This window comes from Equus asinus, chromosome 8 (genome assembly GCF_041296235.1).
Source record: "Equus asinus isolate D_3611 breed Donkey chromosome 8, EquAss-T2T_v2, whole genome shotgun sequence".
Taxonomy (NCBI): domain Eukaryota; kingdom Metazoa; phylum Chordata; class Mammalia; order Perissodactyla; family Equidae; genus Equus; species Equus asinus.
Genome location: NC_091797.1, coordinates 24005405 through 24030211, shown reverse-complemented (window position 1 = coordinate 24030211; position 24807 = coordinate 24005405).

Genomic DNA, 24807 nt, shown 5'->3' with positions numbered 1-24807 from the left:
ACACGTCTGTATGCACCCCCACGAAAATCCAGACATTCACATCAGCAAATCATTTTGTCATCTTCTTGACGTCCCAAGTTTAAGGCCCACCTTAGGTATCGTCATTCATAGACCCCTGGATGGATAGACCCTACATAACTACTAGAGCTCATTTTCTCTTGCCCATATTGGGCAAAACTAGGTCAACACTTGGGGCCAGCCTGGTGGTGTAGTGGTGAAGTTCGATGCACACAGCTTTGGCGGCCCAGGGTTCGCAGGTTTGGATCCTGGGTGCGAACCTACATCACTTGTCAAGCCATGCTGTGGCAGCATCCCACAAACAAGATAGAGGAAGATTGGCACAGTTGTTAGCTCAGGGCCACTCTCCCTCACCAAAAAAAAAAAAAAACTTAGGTTGACAGTATCCATCCCTCCCTCCCCAAAATTCTGTCTGGATGAGCAGCCCCTGGTGTAACAAGCTGAAACTTGTATGATTGAGCATTTGTCGGGAAACTGCTGCTTGTGAGGTGACTGCAAGATAAAGAGAGAGGATCCTGCCTTGCAAGAGCTGCCAGGTCCTGCAAATAAATTGCTGAAATAGTTCCATAAATAGAACGTGAGAATGGCAGTGGTGCCCTCAGAGGCCGGAGCCTTGGGGACAGGGTTTGCAGCCTCTGGAGCTCTCTCCCCTGGAGCCCTGCTCTCCCCTCCTGTGCAGATCAGCCTCCTAGATGCCCAGACAGTTACCAGTTCTCAGCCATCCGTGTCGGCCACCTCATTCAGGTCGGGTTTGCAGCACAGCTTTGCAACAGCTTTTGTGGGCTTTTTTGTTTTTCTGGCCATGCTGGGTGGTGTCACACAGGCTTTGGAATTGTGTGGCCCTGGTTTGACCAAAATACCCTCTACCAACAGGCTGTGTGACCTTAGGACAGCTGCTTAACCCCTATGAACCTGTCATCTGAAAAATGGAGATGGTAATAATAACATCAGGTGAACCATATGAAAGTGCCTTTCTGTAGGTTAAAAATGGTTGAATATTGGCACTTTCATAGGTTCCACCTAATACCTACCTTGTAGGGTTGTAGGGAAGAATTAGTGAGAGAGTGTGTGTCACTGCTGTGGGCCCACATTGAACTAGCCTGGGACCACAGAGGAAGGTCCCACTCCCCTGAGTACCCGAATCACACCTTCTCCCAGTATCTGCAGGCTGGGGGCTCAGCGTCCATCCTCCCACAGGACGCCCAGTGATGTCTGGGAACCCTCGAGGCCTCTCGTTCCCTCCCCGGTGTTCCCTCCATAATGAAGGCTGATGTTACCGGCACATGTACTCTCTGCCAGGTACTGTGCCCGCACCTTGCACACATACCAGCTTCTAGTCCTCTCCACCCATGCAAGCTAGGTACTGCTGCTGTCATCCTCCTTCACAGACAGGAAACTGAAAGGCAGAGGAGCAACGTGTCTTGCCAAGGTCTCACAACCAGGAAGTGGGAGAGCCAGGAGTCAAAACCCACCATCAGCACCACCCGCCTTCCCTCACCCACCCGGGGCCTGTCGCGGCCGCCACCTTGAACTGCTCCCTGTCGGCCCCTACAGGCGCCTCTCTCCATGAACCTATGGGTTCCAGGTGTGGGCACAGGCCTCCCTATTTCTTCAAAGTGCTGAGATCAGGCAAATCGGTCAGGAGCCTGATTAAAGGGAAAAGAAAGAGAACAAAACGAAGTAGAATTAAGAATGAGAAAGGAGATGAAGGACAGATGCCCTAGGGATTAACAGACTACAAGGGAATTCTGCATCAACTCTGCGGAAACAAAATAGGCAATCTAGAAGAAGTGGATATTTACCTCGCAAAATATAAATTACCCAAATTGACCCAGGGAGAAGTAGAAAATGAGAAGGCCAATTACCGCCGAAGAGGCTAGAAAGGCGATTAAAAGATCTACCATTATAAAAGGCACCAGGAACAGATGGTTTCACAGCTGAGTTCTATGTAACCTTTAAAGAACAAATAATTCCAATGTTAATTAAACTCTTCCAGCTCATAGAAAAAGAGGAAGCGCTGCCGTTCACCTCACGAAGCCTGCATTGCCTGAGCAGACCTGATACAGATCGCTCAGCAAAAGGGAACTGTAGACCAGTTGTTCTGAATATAAATGTAAAGATTCGAAACAAAACACTAGTAGATGAACTCTGGCAAAACATCATTATGATCAAGTGGGATTTATCCTAGTGACACACAGATGTATAACAGGAAATCAATTAACATAATTCATTATACCAACAAATTCAAAGGAAAAAATTAATCATATCAATAAACGATGAAAGTGTTTGATTAAATATAAACTCCAAGTAAAATAGAAGAAATCCATTCATACTTGCAACAAGTGGGTATTGAGTGCCTTCTGTGCGTCTAACCGGATTCTAAACCCTGAGGATCGTGGCCGTGACCATACCAGGCAAAACCTCCCTGCCTCAGGGAGCTCATGTTCTAGTAAGAGAGACAGACAATGCACAGGATGCATCAGGAAAGTGTACATTATGCTAGGGATCTACGCTAAGGAGAAAAAATTACAGCAGGGGATAGGAAGTTAGAATATTAGACAGAGTGGTCAGGGAAGGTGTTACTAGGAAGTGGCACCCGAAGAAAGAGGGAGGAGGGACATTCCAGGCAGCGAGAGCAGCTGGGTGAAGACCCTGGGGCAGGCACATACGCCCTGGAGAAGCAGCTCAGGAAGGTCAGTGTTCCATGGGGCAATGGAAGACAAGATGTTCATTATCCAGTTGCTGCAGCCAGATTATGGGTATTCAGCAAAGCTTCATTGAACACCTGTGGCAAAGCAGGGAGAACACGAGAGAGGTGACTTATGCTACCGCCAGACACTGCCAGTCTTGGGCTCACATGCTGTGCCCTCAGCTCAGGGCTGCTGCCCACCGTCAGCAGGCCAGCTGAGCACTCCTGCATCAGAATCACTAGAGCCCTCACTCCCCTAGGTTCCCAGTAGAACCTTCAGACCCAGTGAAAGTCAAGATGATGTCATTCTTCTGGGGAAGCTCCACAGCTGAACCCACAAGGCTGGGCTGACTCCCAAGGCCAGACAAAGCCACCACAGTAGCTGATAGACACATCTCCCACAGTCAGATTCACATTCAGCTTGAAACCACACTACGTCAGGGACTCCAAAGGTCTGTGTAATTTGGGAATCACATTTTCTTATTCTTCAAGGGCACCGACTGGTGAAATACACCAAATTTCCACGGCTAGACCGAACACACTCTGTTAAAAGAATGGGTGGTGGCCCGCCCGGCGGCGAAATGGTTAAGTTTGCATGCTCTGCTTCAGCGGCCTGTGGTTTGCAGTTTCAGATCCTGGGCACAGACTTAGACACTGCTCATCAAGCCGTGCTGTGGCAGCATCCTACATACAAAATAGAGGAAGACTGGCACAGATGTTAGCTCAGTATTAATCTTCCTCAGGCAAAAAGAGGAAGATTGGCAACAGATGTTAGCTCAGGGCCAATCTTCCTCACCAAAAACAAAAGAAAGAAAGAAAAAAAGAATGGGTGGTCAGACTTGGGTGACATCATCACTTTCTCCAAAAATAATGGCTGGCTGCTTGGTCTACTTTTCTCTAGCCCAGGGTCCAGCCTGCTGGTTTCCCTAAGACAAGGGAAGAGGGCTCCAAAGATGAACACAACTTCCAACATCCAAAATCCTCACACGACCAGTTGCTTCCACGTGACAGTTCACCTGCTAAAATAGAATCCAACTCGAATGGGCTCCCACACCCATGAAAAGGCCCGTGCCCCAGCCTGGCATGGAGAGGGCACTTGTAAAGTCCCCCTTTCCGCCCTTCCCTCTGCCTTGTCAGTTTTCCACGATGCAACCCCACAGGTGTCGCCTCTTCCACACGGGTGCAGGCCCATAGAACTTAATGGGAAGGGCGCCTCTTCAAAGAGCTGGGAGAAGGGCTTCATGGAGACGGCATCATCCCCACCGCTCCGCTGGAGACACTTGTCCATTTCTGTATATTCTCTCTGCAGAAGTGATGGCTATGGGAAAGCAAGTGTGGAGTCCAGGATGCAAAGATTAGCGTTAAGGGGATGCCATCACCGGCCCTCCCAGTGCAGGGCCAGCAGCAAAAGCGGCATCCTTCAGACCAGATGGGCTGGAAGCCTGGCCTTAGGGACAGATGTCTGCCATGAATAGGGAAAGACACCAAAACCCCGTCACTGACTCTGACCGCGTGGTTGGCATGGTCTAGAGCAGACCACCCATCTTGAGGTCGTCGGCGCCATGAACAGTTAGAACCAGATGGTACAGATGCACCAGTGAAAACCAGATGCACAGGGTCCTCTTGATACGTAATCCGCCGACAAGCCTTATGTCAAGGTATCACCACTGGGCTTGAAATCAGAAGACTCCTGGAGCCTGGACGCACCACTTACCAGCCAAAGAACGGCAGGCAAGCCCCTTAAGCCTGCTGAGCCTCAGATTTTGTCTGTAAATGGAAATGTTAATATTCCACAGAGGTTATTAAGAGGATAAAATGAAATAGTGCTCGTGGTAGGATCTGCCTGGTAAGAGCTACAGGTTACATTTAAAGCATCTGATTCTCTGCAGGACTCAAGGACCGACTTTCTATGATTCTCCACCTTCCCGTCTCATCATTTGATACGTCTCCACCTCACTCATCCGTGTTTTGATACCGATAAATACGTGGATAAAGCCCAATGGCCGAGGATCACGGGGAACGCCGCCACAGTCCGCCCAAGCTGCGTTTAACTTGCTGCAGCGAGGGAGCGCACGCCCACGGGCAGCCGTGGAGCACTTCCGTAAGAGGCTGTGATGGGGTCAGGCTTGTCTTGTGACTTCGGAGAGGCTCAGGAAGCCAGGGTTGTTCTAGACTGGGTGCTGTTGGGACCACGGACATTTTCTTGGTTGAGTATCCTTATCACTTTTATCCAGGAGGTGAGAGGAAAGCAGGAGAGTTGTCAGTGGCAGAGAAAGAGGAGTCATCGTTGTCAGCTGGGAGATAAGGACATCCACGCCTGTTTAGGGTTTCACAATGTCTTTGTGTTTATCCTGTTCCATTAAGGTCATGGAGAGGCCTTGACTGATGCTGCTACTGTGGGAAGCTGTTTATGTTCACCAGGAAGCATGAGTGCTAGCAGGCACCAGGCCAGCTGTCCTGATGGCTTTTCTTTTTCCTTCTCATTATGCAACCATAGGTATTATCTGCTAGAGAACTCAAGTGCCCCTGACTCAAGAGGCTTTGTTTCCATATTCTGCACAGTGTCTACTCCAAGCTTTTTCAGGGAAATGTTACCTCCAATGGTTCTCCAAGGGCTCAACAGGCCAGAGGCGGGAGGCCTCTTAGCAGCTAGCACGGAAGCAGGGCCTGGGCTGAGGATGAGCGAGCCTCCGGTGCCCAGATGGACAGAGAGTGTGCAAGGCTTGTGTCTGGACAAGAAGAGGCTAGTATCAGTCTCTGCCCTTCACACCTGTGTTTGCCAGACTCAGGCCGTAGAGAGCCATCCCCTCCTGGATAAGCTCGCCTCATTTCACTGAGCCAGGAGAACTCGTAGGAAGGGAGGTTACTGAATTTGGGAATGAGCTTTGCTGGGGAGACAGGAGAAGTAAAACTGACACCCAAGGCTGTGTGACCTTGGGCAACTTGCTTTCCCTCTCTGGACTTCAGTGTCTTTATAATGATAAGAAGCAGGTTAGTCCCTAAAGTCCCTTTGTCTTGGATCCTAGAGGGCTAGGAGCTGAACAAATGAGAAAGTAGGCACTCCCCCACCGAGGATTTGGGTTGGTGGCAGGAGGAGAGAAGACAGCTGGAACCAGGAGGGCTGAGCCAGGAGCTCCTGCCCAACTCACCGTTTAAATGGGCATCAGACCCTCAGGTGTTGACAATAATGTCCCCTGACAAGAGGTGACGTTTGCCCAGTGTCCTGATGTGCTGGCACTATTCTAAGAGTTTTCCATGGTTAATCATTTAACTCGCACAACAACCCTATGGGGTAGACAATATTATTATTCCCACTTTATAGATGGAGAAACTGAGGCATGGGGCTATTAAGTCACTTGCCCTGGGTCCCACACCAGCTGAGGCTGGAACACAGGCAGCCTGGCTCCCAAGCCCATCTTCTCAACATACCCAATACTGCCTCTCTGCAGTGTAAACAGCTCTTTCCCATAGTCCTCTCCTCTGATCTGGAGGCCTAGAGCAGGCGGTCAGCAAACCGTGGCCTGCAAGCCCCAGAGACAGTGCAGCTGGCCGACTGTTCTTGCAGATGAAGTTGTGTTGGCACACAGCCACACCCATTTTTCTATTGTCTGCCTTTCAGAGTTGTCTACTCAAACAGAGTTGAGTGGATGTAGCAGAGACCAGGTGGCCTGCAAAGCATAAGACACGAACTTTCTGGCCCTGTGCAGATCAAGGCTGGCAGTTCCCAGCTAGCACCTGCACAGCCTGGACCAGGAGGCCGCTCTGCCACTTGCCATGTGACTCCAGCTAAGCTGCTTTTCTGAACCTCAGTTTCCCCATCTGTAAAATGGGCTTGTTTGGGGAATTTGGTGAGCCAGTGCATGCATACACAAAATGCTCAGCCCGGGGCAGGTGCTGCGTAAGGATCAGTTGCTCTCATTGCTCACAGTGTGATGAAAATGATGATAAAGCCCGTGACACCTCTAAGGACCACGCAGGGACCTTTATCCCCACTTCCTGGGTGGGGAAATCCAGGCGCAGGGAGAGGAAGCGGTTTGCCCAGAGTTTCAGGAAGAGTGAGGCAGAGCCCACGTCTCCCCAGTCCGAGTGCCCCCACCCCTCTCTCCCCTGCCCCGATCCGCTGCCGGGTCTCATTTGTGTTCGCTGGCGTGCGGAGCAGCCTGTCTGTTTGTGAGTTTTCCGTGTCTGTAAGCACCCACAACCGCGCAGAGCTCGCCGGCACAGACATTTGTCAAAGATGACACGCCAGTCATCCATGCCACCAGAGACAGTGACAGATGCGCTCTCTGGCGCCGCCGTCCAGGCAGCCGAGGATGGATGGGGCCCTGGCGCCCGCTCCGGCGGCTGCGCGGGACCGCGGACCAGGCAAGAGACGAATTACAGCCTCGTGAGCGGGCGGGCGAGGAGGTTCAGAGCCTCCAGTTGGTCTCGCCTCCCCCCTCCCAGCCTGAAAGCCCTTCTCGGCCCTCCCTGCTCCTACCCCCTTCTCCAGGCCTGCCCAAACCTGATGTCCGCTTAGGACTTGTGTGGGGTCACAGACAAGGAGCTGGGTGCTAAGGGATTTGAATTCTTTTCGTAATAATAAAAATAATAGCCAACACCTATATACGCTGCACTCTCCTAAATCTTATCCTTAGCCATCCCCTGGTAGAGGTACGGGAAACTGAGGCCAGAGAGGTTAGGGGAGTCCTCCAAGGTCACACAGCAAGTGGCAGAGGCAGGGCTGGAATCCAGAAGTCTGACTCCAGAGTCCGCTGCCCCTCGGGACTACAATCTGAGGGTCTGGGGTAGAGAGGAAATTACGGTGGCTCAGGACAGACAACAGGAAGAGGAAACAAAGGATCCAGCTTCCCATCCAGGTTCCGTGTAACCTGCTGAGTGGTCAGCAACGGGTCGCCCTGTCTGATTTCTCCTCCTGCACGATAAGCAGCAGCAGCTGCCCAGTCTTGCGGGTCCCAGACCAGCTCCAAGGCCAGGTGCTCTCGGTTCTTCTGGGAACCCCAGGACTGGCTCCTCTGCCTTCATACATTCGCAGCCTCCACCCAGTAATTCCAACCTGCATCTCCCCCTCCTGCCTCCCAGAGTACCATCTCATAGCTCATTAAACTGTCACCTCTGTGTCCCCAGGGCAAGTTTACAGTCCTCTGAGACTTTGTGGGGATGTTTATGGCTAGTGACAGCAAAGGGGAGAGGCCCCATAAAACAGAAGAGAGACAGACAGAGCTCTAAAAAGGTTGCTCAAGTCTTGCTCAAACGCTCCCCACGGGGGATTCACAGGCTCAGGATGACCTGCTTCCCTCCGCTTCTGGAGGAGGGCGTTAGAAAGATGCAGCCTGGCGTCTGGCTCAGCCAACCACTCGCTGTGGGACCTTGCAGAAGCCCCCTCCTTTCTCTGAGCCTTAGTTTCCTCATCTGTAAAATGGGGACAATGATGGCATCTATCCCATAAAACACAAGGGGCCAGCCCAGAGGTGTAGTAGTTAAGTTCGGTACACTCCGCTGCAGCGCCCCGGGGTTCGTGGGGTCAGACCCCAGGCACAGACCTGCACTGCTCATCAAGCCATGCTGTGGCAGTGACCCACATACAAGATAGAGGGAGACTGGCACAGATGTTAGCTCAGGGCCAATCTTCCTCAAGCAAAAAGAGGAGGATTGGCAACAGCTATTAGCTCAGGGCCAGTCTTCCTCACCAAAGGGAAAAAGAAAAAAGAAAAACCCTTATAACAATGCCTGATACATAGTGAGAGCTTGATAAATGCCAACTGTTGTTATTCCCTGGTTTTCAGTGTCCTCAATGGGGAAATGAAGGGGTGGGCTTCCTGCTGTGTAGGAGCTTCTGGCTCGAACACTATGTGATGGAGTAACACTCCTGTGATGCCTCTTTATCTCCTCCCACTCGCCTCTCTCCTTTGTATCCGTGAGCCACAGCCAACCGCTTTACTCACAAGGGTGTGGGGAAAAGGGACTATACAAATGGGAGCCTTTACATTGTTTTTTATTTTTACTTTTCTTTTTTTGAGGAAGGTTAGCCCTGAACTAACATCTGTCACCAATCCTCCTCTTTTTGCTGAGGAAGACTGGCGATGAGCTAACATCCATGCCCATCTTCCTCCACTTTATATGCAAGATGCCTGCCACAGCATGGCTTGATAAGTGGTGTCATGTCCACACCCGGGATCTGAACCGGCGAACCCTGGGCTGCCGAAGCAGAACGTGTGAACTCAACTGCTATGCCACCGGGCCGACCCCGAGCCTTTACATTCTTATTCACAGCGGTGAATTGTTCCAGCTGCAACTTCCCCATCAAATGGAGCCACCTCCGTGGGTCAGCACAGCTGGGGAACCTGAGCTATGGTGGCAGCTCCCGGAGGACCACACCCTGCGGTGACGGACCTCAGGACCTGTCCCCCAGCTGCAGTGGGAAGCAGTGCATGCTATCCCACCTGCGTGGACCCACCACGTCAGCCCAATGTTCACCATTTCCCGGGGATCCATACAGAGGATGCCCACGCTGGGAGAGAATTTCTTTTGCTGTTCAAGCTCCGTAAACACTTGCAAAGTCATTTTGTTTTTCAATCTGTGGGCAGGATGCCACCAAACCAGGGAACATCATTAAATAGACCTTGAGGGGTTCTTTCTTCAGCTTTTGGGGGATAGGGTGGGGTTTGGTGTTGGCATTTTTTTTCCCCACCAATGCTTTTTGGATAAACACATAAATCAGCATCATCTATATTCATTAGCTAACGTGCCTTGTTCAATACAAAATTACCCCTGTTTTGCATGATTTTCCCCCCTTGTGATTAATATAAATGACTTAAGTTAATTATGTTTCTCTTCATGGAAAAATGTATTTGTCAAAGAGCTGAGACATCAATAAAAAAGAAGGGCAGGATTGCAAACGAACAGTCAGTGTACGAGGGAGGAAGCAGGCTCGCCCGTCGGGTGGTGTCGCTCTGATTGAGTAGGCACACTTTATATTTACCAACAGTGACAAAAGCATTTTTCTTGGTTAAGCACTCGCGGATTCTGATGAGCTAGATTGATGTCATCATTATTAACAATGATGACACCGCAGGCATAGAGAGAATGGTTTTCTCCAGGATCCCAACGAATGCCATGGGTTAAGTCTCACCTCTCCTTCCCGGGGACATTTTACCAGCCAACCCACCAAAACTGGCCCAGCATGCGGACTTTGAGAGAGAGAGACAGGGAGGCAAATGCAGACAATCGGAGTGAGTGTGAGAGGGAGAGAAATGAAGAAAAGCCAACCATGAGGCTGTTATGGAGTCCCAGAGCAAGAAGGAAGCTTGGAGATAGACAGCCCACACGCCTCACTGGGCCAGTGATGAGACTAAGGTCCAGAGAGGGGAAGGGACTTGCCCAAGGGCACAGAGCGTGTTCGTGGCAGTACTCTTGATGCCCAGACCCTCGCCTTTTCCCTATGTTCTGCTGCCCCCCTCGCCACCAGGGGTCAAGGGCTCCCTTCTCTCTTGAGAAGGTAGGCAGTGGTCCAGCACGGGGTCCCTCAGATTGCTGGAGAGTCAGGGCCCCAGGGAGATCTCTGGGTTACCGACTGTTTCTATGGCATCTGGAATGCCTCTGCCCCACCCCGCCTGTCTTTGGTTTGGGTTTCCTGAAAGCAGACTGGGAGAGAAGATCACGGTGCTGGTGGTTTATTTGAGAGGTGATCCCAACACACTCAGGTGAGGTGGAGAGGAAGCGAGACAGGGAGGGAGGAAAGCCAATATAGGGGGGTACTATTGAGGGGGTTGCTGCTCAGGCACCTTCACTTACTCCCACTGGGAGTGACTCTAGAGAGCGTGCCTCTGTGCTGTCCCAATGCTGGCCAGGGGAGCAAAAGTATTTACTCACTCATTCCTTGGGGCTTTCATGTCCAGCCCCTCTGGGTCACCCTGCATCCAGGCTGAGCAAGCTCCCAGGGTCCTAGGAAAACCCAGAGAACCCAGGACCTGGGCATGTGAGTGGGAAGAACCAGTGTGCACGGCCACCGTCTATCACAGATGCAGGTGAACTTGGAGCAGGGCCGAGAAGACGTGGGCGGGGCAGCCACAAGGTCAGCTCCGCCACCCTTGTCTAAATGCTCCCAGCCCTCGAGGACCCTCTCTCTCCAAGTAAACAAGATCCTCTTGTCCTCTGATGATCAGAAACCGTTTATCTGGCTTTTACCACAGGTCATCTTTTACTTTATTTATCTACTTAGGTATCCTTTCTGTCTCCCCAAATATACTAAAAGTTGTTCAGTGGAAAATTTAAGGCCATAGCCATTTAGTCATTCCACAGCTACTGTGTGCCAGGCCCTATTTAAGGCACTAGAAATACAAGACCAAAGATAGAGAAAATCATTGTCCTCGAGAAGCTTGCATTTTAGGGGTGGATGCACATAGACAATAAACAAATAAATACCATAATTTCAAGTAGTGACAAGCGAGTGGTCCAAGGGAAAACAACAGGATGATGGGGTAACTGCCGTGGGAGGTGGGGGTACTGGGGACATGTGAGCAAAAGCCTGAATGGAATAAAAGAATGAGCCATGCAAGAATCTGGTAGAAGATTATTCAGTCAGAGTAAACCTCAATGCAAAGGCCTTAAGAGCAAGAATAAGCTTAGCCTGTTTAAGGAATAATAAGAAGCCTGGTGTGACACTCAGCAGAGTGAAGGAGAAAGTGGTAGGAGATGAGGGAAGAGAGGGCCAGATCATGCAGGATCTCATCTTTAAATAATGCCTGACTCAAAAAAGGTACTCAAAGCAAGTGGGCTGGCTGGATAGATAGGTTGGTGGATGGATGGATGGATGGATGGATGGATGGATGGATGGATGGGTGGATGGATGGATGGATGGGCGGGTGGGTGGATGGGTGAATAGGAATAATGATACACCAATGAATGAAGAAAGGAGAAAATTCTATGGGAAGAATCGTGTGGCACCAATTGTGCATTTAAAGCAAGACTTAGCAGAAAAAATGAATTCTATACCAAAAGTACCTAATGAGCTGTTAGGCCAAGGAGGCTATTTAAGGAGAAATATCCCTCTCTGGGCCTCAGCCAGTGAGAATCCTAGAAGTTTGAGTGTCTTTATCTTTCTTCATATTCCCTCCACGGGCCCATGGTGAGTACCCAATGACATTAAATGGCATTACAGGAGTGTCAATTAACCTTTGGTGACTAGAAGCTAGTGAATTATCCCCTCCATCATATATGACCATGTTTACTTATCAGGGCCCCATTTTTAATCCCAGTCTTCTAATTAAATCTTGCCACCACAGTCCATTAGTGAGGAATATGGAGGAGATGTGGGTGTGGGTATAATTTAATCCAACAGTTGTTTATTGAGCACTTACTATGCACTTGGCAAGTTGCTAGGTTCTACAAGAGAAGAGAGTGTTAGCGAAGGGGCCCAAGGTACTTATGCTATCAACCAAAGCAAATTCACATAGACAATGGAGAAACAATAACATATTAATTTTCACTCGCTGACTAACCAGGGTAACTTTTCCCACTAGTTTTTATTTAGGAAAATCAGACCAATCATAAGAAAATTCTGGGTTGTTCTTTTTTTAACCAAAATACCCAGGTGTGCTGTGGCCTAGATCTTGATGCAGCTGGATGTCTTTGGGAAAGTCTCCTAAACCAATCTCCTTGTGTGTAAAAGGAGTTGTTCTCATCCAGGAACTCTCTAGATTCCAGTGGTAACATTGTCTCATCTATGATCCTCCAGACATTCCAGGCCTAGACATGAGAATGAGTTTCCACAATGATGGTTCAAAGTCCCTCTAAGATTATCATTCACCAGAGAAAGGTTCCATTATGTTCACGAGAATTTGTTTCCTGAGTCTTCAAAGGGGACCAACAAGATCTTCCTGCATGTACAAGCAGTTATAAGGCACAGCACTGTATGTGCACTGAGATGAGAGAGAGTAAACCAAATACTTCAGAATTCAGAGGAAGGCAGGCTATATTCATGGGGTGACCAAGTGGGAGGCATTTGATCTGGACCCCAAAAGCTGGGTAATCTTTTGAAAGTAGGAGAAAGGAGGAAGGTAACCACTTCAAGGAGAAATCTTCCACCCTTCCTACCTGCTCGGGGTGCTACCTTACAAAGATGTGATGTAACAGCCATATTGAGGCCACAAGGCATCACAGATACAAGCAGAATGGAAGGGCAGAAGGATGGACTAAACCAGGATCCTAGGTGAACCAGCACTGTGATGGCCTTCCGCCAGCCCTTTCATTAAACCTTCTGGTTTCTTCCACGCTTAGTTAGGTTTCTGTTATTTCACTGAAAGCATCCCAGCTCTATCCTACCCTCTGTGGCACTTACCCTTCACGGTACTCTCTTCTGGGTATGTGTGATTGACCTGTACACTCCTCTGCTTTTCCTCCTCTAGGCTGTAGCCCCTTCATCTCTGTATCCCAAACTCTTCCCCCTGAGCCTTTTCCTTCTAGTAATCCTAGAACTTTTCCTTCCCCACACAGTAGGAGCTTAGATTATGATTAATAAAGGAATGAAAGAAAGACCACCTAGAAATATTGTGTAATGCCAATAAAAACCATTGCACTCCAAGGATTGCTTTGCAAATACCTTTTTCATTAAGCCAAATAACTCTGGCAGTGACCTGAAAACAAACATTTGAAACAGGCACAGAAGACTTCCAAAAATTAAAACACTTTGCACTGAGGGGGAGAAAAATGTATTTAACCAAAACAGCACCTGCAGGAGTTATTAACATTTTCAAATTAGGGGAACTTTGAGCTTTTACGGCATTAACACATAGCACATGCCATTTAGACATCGGAAGATTCAAAAAGAGCTTTTCAAAACTTGTTTGTTTTAAATAGATGAGATGCATGCACACACACACACGCACACACACGCACACGCATGCACCAAGAGCACTCAGCTTCCACACAGTCATCTGCCTCTGTGGTACTGACTCCTTGCCACCATCAATCTTTTTTGGTGCCAGAAAGCCTGCAGATGCTGTTGCTGGGGCAACGGGAGAATCCTGGTACAGACTCCATTGTTAGCCTGGCCTCAGTCTCTCCTCCTGTGATTAACCCCAACTAGCAGAACATGCCCTTCTTTGTTCTTCCTCAACTTACTGGATCCCAACTGTGTCTCTTCACTTTCTAGTGTAGGGGAGGAAGACATTTCCTCTACCTGCTCTGGGTCCTTCTGGTTGGACAATGAATTAAATTCACATGGGACAGAATAACAGGAGAAAATTAAACAAAACTTTATAACATGTATACATGGGAGAGGCTTAGGCAAACTTAGCAACTGGCCAAAATGGCAGAAGCTCTCCCCTTAAATACCTCCCTCAGCTAAAGACAAAGGAGGACGTTGAGGGTGGGGGAAGTCAGTTATGGCAGATTACCAGAAAACCACAGTAAACAAGAGTAAGATTATTATGCAGACTTGAGTCCTTGACTTCTACATTGATGAGAGTTTCTAGAGATAAGGTCATCCCCCCTTCCCAGTATAGAGAGGGAGACACCTTTAGAGATGGAGATTTCCTTTACAAATGTAAATGTCTCTTAACAAAGGGTAAGTAAATTCTACTTTTCAGAGTTTCTTTCCTGTCTGCAGTTTTTAAAAGTAGCCGGCCCAAAATATTCCTCATGCCAAAGAGACATATCTTGGGATGGCCAATTCCAGTCCTTCACACTAGCTTACGTTACTCACAGCCCACCTCCAGCCATTTTCCAAGCATGGGTCCTCACTCTCCATCCAACTGTACTCCAAGCTCCCCAAGGAGGGAGAGATGAGGTCTCATATTTCTTTTGTCAGAACCTCTTTCTAGAAGCTCTTCACTCCTTGGTTGAGCTCATCCAGTTCCATGGGTTAAATTCCACTGATGTGATGACAGCTCCCACATTTCCATCTCCAGCCAGAGCCTCTCTGCTGAGCTCTGTAATCGCAGAGCCAGCTACGTGTTTGGCTCACCATGTGGACATTTTGAGACATCTCAAGCTTGATATGGCCAAAGTAATACTCCTAATCCTCCGTGTTCTGCTGCATCCTTCAGGTCTAATCTTACTGCCCAAGGTGGGAGTCGTCTGCCTGCCGCAAGACAGGCCAATAGTCAAGAGGCAAGGTGATAGGAGAGAAAGGGTTTTTTATTACAGCTTGCTAGCAAGGGGGAAGATGGCTGACTAATGTCCAAAAGAACCATCTTACAGAGCAAAGACTATAGGCCAGTGATATACCAGGGTAGTCTCCAGGTGGGGGAGGCATCTGATCTCCCTGGGAGCAGACATCTGGTCTTAATGCCTAACAGTCTTTTGTTTTGCTGGATATGCATCAGAGACCAGAGCAATGCCCTGTACCCTGATCTTTCAGTTGTCATTGATGGTGGCTATCAGCATAGACTCTGCCTGGGGATTGTCACATGCCTAAGGAACTCAAAAGAACAAAGTTATCAACTTATAGCAGCTGGGAGGGGCCATAAAATCTACAAAGCCTATCTGGGTTAGTTAATCAGAGGTCATTCAAAGTTACAATATGGTTTTTTTCTACAATATGGTTTCCCTTATGTCAACCTTGCATTGAGCCAGTATCATTAACTTAGGCATCACTTCCCTAGACTTTATATACATTTTAAACATTATATTTTATATATACAAAGGAAGAGTCCTTTTACATATTATTAAAGAAAGGTCAGGCCCTCTCTGTCCCCTCTTTTATAATATTGGGGAGGAAGAAAATTCCTCTACCCTCTAGGTCCTTCTGGCCAGGCTACAAATTAAATTCACAAGACACAGAATAATGGAAGAAAATCAAACAAAACTTTATAACGTGTATGAGTGGGAGAAACCCAGGAAAGCTGAGTAACTTGGCCATCTAGCCAAAGCTGCCACCTTAAATATTATCTTCAGCTAAAGGCAAAGGAGGATTTTGGGGGTAGTGGTTTGGGATTCCAGAGGGGAGGAAGACAATTCACATGAAGGTGGAAAGGCAAATGTTTGTTAAACAAATTTTGCTGGGCTAAAAATGGGCTTGTTAGTGCCTTTCTATCACACCTATTTTACATTATACTGTAGTTAGCTTATGGTATCAGCTCTTCCTGGAACGTGCCTTCTATATTAAATTCTTTTCTTTTTTTGAGAAAGATTAGCCCTGAGCTAACATCTGCTGCCAATCCTCCTCTTTTTGCTGAGGAAGACTGGCCCTGAGCTAACATCCATGCCCATATTCCTCTACTTTTTATATGTGGAACTCCTACCACAGCATGGCTTGCCAAGCAGTGCCATGTCTGCACCCAGGATCCGAATTGGCAAACCCTGGGCTGCTGAAGCAGAATGTGCGCACTTAACCATGGCACCCCTGGGCCAGCCCCCTATGTTAAATTCTTTAGGCAGTTTGGGGGAAGGTCAAATGTTCTTCCTGAGTCTTCTGAGCCTTTATTGTCTTCAGCTGGAAATAATCTGCATACCAGAGAGGTGCATCTTAGGGCAGCCTGCCCTGAACCCCATCAATAAGCATCCTAGATTTTCCTTTGCAAATCTTGCCTCCCATTATCAGGGTATCTTTCTGGGTGGATAGTCCATTGACAGTTGTCTGTCTTGCTGGATTTTAAGTCCCATGGGGCATAGATCAGCCTGATTTGCTCATCACTGTCTCCTAGTTCCTGGTACTGTACCTAAATCAATAAACATTTGTTAAGGAAAGGCATGGGGTCTGCCTGCCCTACCTAGTATATGGGATCTGTCTCTGAATACGATTGGTGCACAATATATGGCCTGGGGGCTACCTGGTGATGAAAGCTTGAGCACTTTCTTCGTGTCAGGCACTGAGGTCAGCCCTTTTCTTGGGTTACCTCATGTCATTCTTGCAACAACCCAGAGAGGTAGGTTGCATTGCTATTCCCATTCCACAGATGAGGAAATATGACTCAGAGAGGAATGGAGCGTGTCTGAGGTCAGGCGCATCCTGCAGAGGGCAGAGCTCTGACGAGCCCTCATCTCACAAACACCAGCAGTGTACGGATACTGAGGGGCTCTGTAAGGAAAACGCCCTGGCTTGGTGTCAGAAGACCTGGGTTTGGGTCTCAGCTGTGCCCTTTGTAAGTGTCTTTGGCCCTTGAGCCACCTCTTGATTTCTGCAAGCCTCAGTTCCCTCTTCCATGTCGTTAACCTCCGTAACAAAGTGGGAGATGCTGCACACAAAAGCCCCTTACACTGCGTGCAGAACAGCTCTACAAATGAAGCGCAGGATTGCCGCTCCCTCCGGAGCAACTGCGCTCCGTGTGCTCTGGGCTGTTCCTCTGATCTTGAACTCTCTCGCTGCCTTCTGGTAGAATCAAACACAGGAGGCTGCAGGCTGAATGAGGTGCAGAGGTATTTTGTTTCACTCACAGAATGCTTAAACCATTTTTTTTTCATTTGTTGCGTACGCATTAAGAGCTTTCATCTAAGGGTCCAGATTTTTACCTTCTCTTGAAAAACTGGAAGCTCCTGCCATGCTGGGCCCACAGTTTCATGCAGCATCGAGTGGCATCAATCAGTTGGAGCTCAGAGGTGGTCATGCTCTCCAGTTTGTCACTGTCCCCACCTGAGGCTGGGAATCAGGTGTCACTTATCGTGTTGCTTGTTTCTTCTTCTTCTTCTCTCAGTGAGGACACATTTTTCTGCATCAGTGTCTACAGCAGAACTGGGAAAACCAAGCCTGAACCCCCAGGATAGCATAGTACGAGATGATATGAGTGAGTGTAATTCTTGGGGCAAGTGAAGAATGATTGTAGGGGCTTAATATTGCTAAGTGTGTGCGTTTCAAAACAATACAGCCTTAACAAAATTCAGCAAAAATGCACCCCCTGCCCCAGCTCCGCTCTGCTATGCTACCTCTCCGGCCCTCGTGAGATTTTGCATTTCACATGCCTGTTTTGGCTAAACAAGGAGCTTTCTGGCCAAAGGTACGCAGTGAATCTACAATACCGAGTCACTGCCTCCTCCCTCTCAGTTAACCAATGTCTTCAAGATCCTGCCCAACGACCACTAGCACGGGGTCCCCAAGACCCTGAGCACCTGTTGACAGGAAGCTTCAGGCCAATGAACCAGGCCCCAGGTGTCCTGTACCCTCTAGTTTCTGAGGTACCCAAGAATCCCAAGGGAAACCGGGTGATGACAACTAGTGAGAGAGAATAATTCTGCCAGACTCCTGCACTACACTTACCAGTTTGCAAAGCGCTCTCATTCATTCAACGTTTAATCAGTAACTCCATGTCAGGGCTCTCATAGACCACGCACTAGTAAGCACTGTGAGTGTGGTGTTATATGAGGTATGTGATTAGGAATGGGATTGTATTCTTTTTGTTTTTAAAGATTGGCACCTGAGCTAACAACTGTTGTCAATCTTCTTTTTCTCTTCTTCTTCTTCTTCTCCTCAAAGCCCCCGAGCACATAGCTATATATTCTAGTTGTGAGTGCCTCTGGTTGTGCTATATGGGACGCTGCCTCAGCAAGGCTTGATGAGCAGTGCCTTGTCCACGCCCAGGATCCGAACCCGTGAAACCCTGGGCCACCGAAGCAGAGTGCGCAAACTTAACTACTCGGCCACGGGGCCGGCCCTAGATTGTATTCTTGAGTTCTCTTTCTGTTAGTTCGTGATTAGAGTATAGAAATGCAACCGATTTTTGTAAGTTGATTTTGCACCCTGCAACATTGCTGTAATTGTTGATTATTTCTAATAGTTTTCCGATAGATTTTTTTAGGGTTTTCTATACATAAAACCATGTCATCTGCAAACACCGAGAGAGGAAACATTCTCAGAGCTAACATTTCTATAGCACTTTGCCAGGAACCAGCAGCTGTTCTAGGCACACTCCATAGAGCTACTCGTTTCCTCATCACGGTCATTCTGTGAGATAAGGACTGCTGTTCTCCCCATTTCACAGATGAGGACACTGAGGCTTCAGAGGTTAAGCATCTTGCTCAAGGCTAGTGGTGGGGCCAGCTGTCTGACTCAGAGCAGCATGAGATCAGCTTCTGTGACCACAGATTGGGAAGCTGAGATCCTCACCAGTGGAGATCCCCAAGGCCGAGACCACAAGGCTGGTCGTACCACTTCTTGGCCCTGGGAGCTTCTCCCTTGCCACTCCAGAGCTCAGAGGCACCTAGTCATAGGAGAAGAAATCAACACTGGTTGCTCTGGTCTGAGAATGCCAGGGCTGCACTAGCAGGATTTGCAGGTCCTGAGGTAACTTGCACGTCCTATTGGAAGTTTTCCTCATGGAAACAATGGAAATCAATGCAGTAAATACAGTTGTAATGAACTGGCCTGCTCACACTCGCTGCCTCCTCTAAGGAAGAGGAAATCAGGAGAGACACATATTGGTTCCAGCTCCATCACGTCCTTCTCCCTCACTGGGTCCTCCCACTGGGAATCCTCCTTGCTCCCGTCCACAGCATTTGAGATGTTCTGGGGTTTTTACTGGATGCTCTCTGTCACTGTGTCTGTGAGAATTCAGTGCGGCTAAGATTTAAGAACCAGAAGGAGTTTAACTTTGGCCAAGCATCCGTCATGGCGGCCCTGCCTTCTAGAGGACTCTTCACGGACCTCCAGGCCACAAGAGACCTAGAGAGTACCAGGTGATCATCTCATGTCACACATGTGGAAACTGAGGCACAGAGAGGCGAGGAACACACAGCAAAGGGTCAGCACACCTCTCCAGCAATGGGGCACCCTACCTTCTTAGACAGATACACAGGAATCTCTTGCACAGAAAGGCCTTGACCCCTGAGAAGCAGCATGGCACTGCCCTTGGCTTTGGCATCACACTGCTGGAGTTTGAATGCCCCACCCCCATATCCTAGCTGTACAAGACCTTGAGAAAGTTGATTGACCCACCAGTGACTCAGTCTTCTCATGTGTAAAGTGGGGATGACTGTAAAAGTATCTATTCCACTGAGTTGTTGAAAGTTTTAATAATATAGGAAAAACAGTTAGAATTGTACAAACAGTAAGTGCTCAGTAAATGTTAGTGATGGGCATGATCCTGAAAGATGGTATCCCTGGGGCTCAGAGCTGCTACTAGAGGAGCTTAGCTTCCCCAGGTTGAGAACTCTGGGGCAGGACATGAACTGATGCTGCACTGAGAACCAGTCTGTCTAAGACAGAAATGGCCTCTCTTGGTTTCACAGCTGTCGATCCTGTTCCCTGGGTAAGTGGTAAGATTGAAAGTTCTTGAAGGCAGGAGACAGCTCTAGTTATCTTTTTGTTGCATAACACAGTGTTGAGTGCAAATGGTGTGCCTTAATCCTGGATCTTTAGTCGAGGCCCACCTGCTTATATCCTGTGCCTGCCTGATCATGAAAACCAGCCTTCACGCCAGGTGGGGTCTAAGGAATTAGTCCAGTTGAGTCTCACCAGTTTCTGCCCTTGGCCCTCGGGTTTGGGTCTTGACTCTGTTCTACCACTTGAACCTCTGTCTCTGGACTGCCCACATTTGGTGTTCTTTCCAAGTTTTCTTGCATGCCTTCTCACTTAGCACAAACTTTCCCCCATGCATTTCCAGACCTTTCCATCCCAAGTGTATATCATTGACTCGGGGAAGAACTGCTGGTTCCAGGTCTCAACCCCAGGAATTCTCACCTATCCCCACCCCTCAACACACACACACACACACACACACACCCCAACCCCCTCAACTGCTACCAAGCCAGGAGGTAGACATCAGTAGTTCTCATTTCCATCCATTCACTCCCTGTCTGCCCTTGCCTAATTTCTAAGAGCTGAGAATGCTTATATTCACTTTCCCAACGTATCTGACCCAATCCTGGTCACATAGGGTAGAAGTCTGGCCTCCCAGAAGATTTCCCCTCTTAAGATAATGGAGGAATCTGTGAGGAGAATCCCCCTTCCTTCTTGCCTTGAGAGGCCCTGATGCTTGGACCTGCAGCCGCCATCTTACAACATGAGGAAAAGGCCACGAAAATTGCAGAGATACTGCCCAGAGAACCATCAAAACTGAATTGCTAAATGAACCAATTCTAGAGCTGCCAGTCTCTGGATTTCTTATTATAAGAAACAATTAAGTTTCCATATTTCTTAAGCCAATTTTAGTCAAGAGTTCTGTTACATGCAGATAAAGGCATTCCAAAGCTTTATCAGGTAAACATCGGTCTGCCTACCACAAACTCCATCGAGGTGTGGTGGATTGAACTTTGCAGATAGATTGAAGAACAGATTCTCTAATGTGATCTAATAGGAGTCTGCGCAGAAAATTCAAGAATCCCAGTATGTGGGAGGAATTTGAAATGTCATTCACGTCTGACATACAGACCAATGGAATAGAAATAAACCCTTATGTTTATAGTCAGTTGATTTTCAGCAAGGGTGCTGAGACAATTCAATGGGAAAACAGTAATCTTTTTGCCAAATGATGCTGGGATAACTGTAGATCCACATGCTAAATATGAATTTGGAACCCTATCTCACACCATATACAAAAATTAGCTCAAATGCATCAAAGATCTAAATGTAAGAGCTAAAATTACTAAACTCTTAGATGAAAACATAGTCATAAATCTTCATGATATTGGATTAGCCGATGTTTTCTTAGGTATGGCACCAGAGGTAGCAAAAGAAAGAATACGTAAATTAGACATCATCAAAATTAAAAACTTTTGTACTTCAAGGGAAACCATCAAGAAAATGAAAAGTTAACTCACAGAACGGGAGAACATTTTTGTAAATCTTATATCTGATAATGGATTTGTATCCAGAAAGTACAAAGAACTCTTACAACTCAATAATAAAAAAGAAAAAGAACCTAATTAAAAATTGGACAAAGGATCTGAATAGACATTTCTTCAACAAAAGATATACAAATAGCCAAAAAGCTCATTAAAAGATGCCCAACATCCAAACTGGACAGCCACATGAAAGAGAATGAAAGTAGACCATTATCTTACACCATACACAAAAATAAGCTCAAAATGAATCAAAGACTTGAAGGTAAGACCTGAAACCATAAAACTTCTGGAAGAAAATATAGGCAGTACACTCTTTGATATCAACCTTAAAATGATCTTTTCGAACACCATGTCATCTCAGACAAGGGAAACAAAAGAACAAATAAACAAGTGGGACTTCATCAGACTAAAGAGCTTCTGCAAAGCAAAGGAAACCAGGATCAAAACAAAAAGACAACCCACCAACTGGGATAAAATATTTGCAAATCACATATCCGACAAAGGGTTAATCTCCATAATATATAAAGAACTCACACAACTGAACAACAAAAAAAACAAACAAATTGATCAAAAAATAGGCAGAGGATATGAACAGACATTTCTCCAAAGAAGATATACAAACGGCCAATAGGCACATGTGAAGATATTCAACATCACTAATCATCAGGGAAATGCAAATCAAAACTACACTAAGATATCACCTTACACCCATTAAAGTTGCTATAATCACTAAGACAAAAAATAACAAATGTTGGAGAGGGTGTGAAGAAAAGGGAATGTCCACACACTGCTGATGGGAATGCAAACTGGTACAACCACTATGGAAAACAGTATGGAGATTTCTCAAAAAATTAAAAATAGAAATACCATATAATCCAGCTATCCCGCTACTGGGTATCTATCCAAAGAACTTGAAATCAACAATTCAAAGAGACTTATGCACCCCTATGTTCATTGCAGCATTATGCACAATAGCCAAGACATGGGAGCAACCCTTGTGCCCATTGATCAATGACTGGATAAAGAAGATGTGGTGTACATATACAATGGAATACTACTCAGCCATAAACAAAGACAAAATCGTCCCATTTGCAACAACATGGATGGACCTGGAGGGTATTATGTTAAGTGAAATAAGCCAGGCAGAGAAAGACAAACACCATATGATTTCACTCATATGTGGAAGATAAACACAAAGACAAAGAGAACAGTTCAGTGGTTACCAGGGGAAGGGGCTGGAGGGTGAGCACAGGGGGTGAAGGGGAGCAGCTATATGGTGACAGACAAGAAACAACGTACAACTGAAATTCCACAATGTTGGAAACTATTATGACCTCAGTAAAAGAAAAAAGATGCCCAATATCATTAATAATCAAGGAAACACAAATCAAAACCACAATGAGATCCCACTTTGCACCCACTAGGATGGCTATTACCAAAAAGACAAACAATATCAAGTGCTGGAGAAGATGTGGAGAAACTGGAACATGCATAAAGTACTGGTAGAAATGTGAAATGATGCAGCAACTTTGGAAAACAGTCTGATAGTTCCTCAAAAGGTTAAACATGGAGTTACCTACTCAGGAGAAATTAAAACATATGCCCAGACGAAAACTTGCACATGAATGTTCATAACAGCATTATCCTTAACAGCCAAAAAGTGGAAACAACCCAAATGTCCATCAACTGATGAACTGATAAATAAAATATGGTATATCCATATATGGACTATTATTCAGCAATAATAGGGAATGAACTACTGATACATTCTACAGCATGGCATGGATAAACCTTGAAAAGGATACATAAAAAGGACACCCGTTGGGGTCGGCCTCACAGCATGGTGGTTGAGTTCGGAGCGCTCTGCTTCAGCAGCCCAAGTTCACAGGTTTGGATCCCGGACACTGACCTACAACACTTGTCAGCCATGCTGTAGTGGGGACCCACAAACAAAAATAGAGGAAGGTTGGCACAAATGTTAGCTCAGGGCGAATCTTCCTCAGCAGAATAAAGAAAAAGGAAAAAAACAGACCTATTGTCTATAATTCCACTTATATGAAATGTCCAGAATAGACAAATCTCTAGAAACAGAAAGTAGGTTCCTGTTGTTAGGGCTAGGGAGGGGGAGGGCCTGGAGGAAGGGGGTGACTGTTAAAGGGTAGGAGGCTTCTTTTTGGGGTGATGAAAATGTTATAAAATTGATTATGGAAATGGTTGCGCAACTCTGTGAATATATTTCAAAACCATTGAATTGTACATTTTAAATGATGAATTTTATGGTATGTCAATTATATCTCAAAAAACCTTTTTTAAAAAAATCATCCATATCCAACACAAAGTCCTGAGCAAGCTCTTCCCTGATGGGGTTCCTGGGAGCTAGAGCAGTCAGGAGCTGAGGAACTACCAAATCTAGCAAGCAGAGAGAGTAAGAACTTGAGCCGAAACGGGAGAGCTACAAGAACGACAAGCTGAGTAAACCGGTTCAGGAGGCAGGGTTGGAAGGGTTCTCTAAGACAAAGACGACAAAGACACTAACCCGCACCGCTCCAGCACCCGTGGAGGACATCACTACCCATCACAGCATTCATCTCTGCGCAACCCAGAGGTAAGAGTATACCACTACTCAACCAGCCCTTTAGGCAGCCCCCACTGGCCCATAAGAACTGGCACATGGGATGAAATATGTTTGCCATTCTCCACCTAGGACAATGGTACCAAGAGGGAATTTTGTAAAATGTTTGAAGCCACATTCATGGGCAAAGAGGAAACCACTGGGCCATTGGAACAATCTATTCCAGCCCCTGAGATGATGCTAGAGTTCCTCTAAAGCTAGGATGTCCCTTCCAGGGTATCTTAGCACTGCTCGGCGTAGCTCATTTCATCTTGGAGCACCTGAGTCTGTTGGAAAGATTATATTGATTTGAAAGCTATTTCACCAGAGCTTCCCTCTCCATTCTCATCCTATTCCAATTTAATCCCTTGGAACCACATGAATTTATTCATTCAACAAGTATCTATAGCATATCCGTTCCTATCTATATCTTTGTCTACCATGTGTCAGGTACCAGGCCCCGAGAGGGCTGATGGAAGAAGAGGATACGCCATTAATATTTTAGCATGGATTGATTCAGTTGATTGTTTTGCCTCCAATAGTGGGCTGAAATCATCTTCTTGGGGGGGGGGGGAGTTTCCCTGGTTGGGGTAGACAGCATGGATGCATGGGGTGTCTGGGGGAGCATCAAGAGACAGGCAAAATTTAACTCATATAAAGCCTTAAGTACCAACAACAAAATTGAAAGCACCATAGACTCTTGAGCAAAGAGCACAAGAAAAAGGTTACTGGAAGAAATACAAGTGGACAATAAACAAAGGGAAAAAGTTCTGTC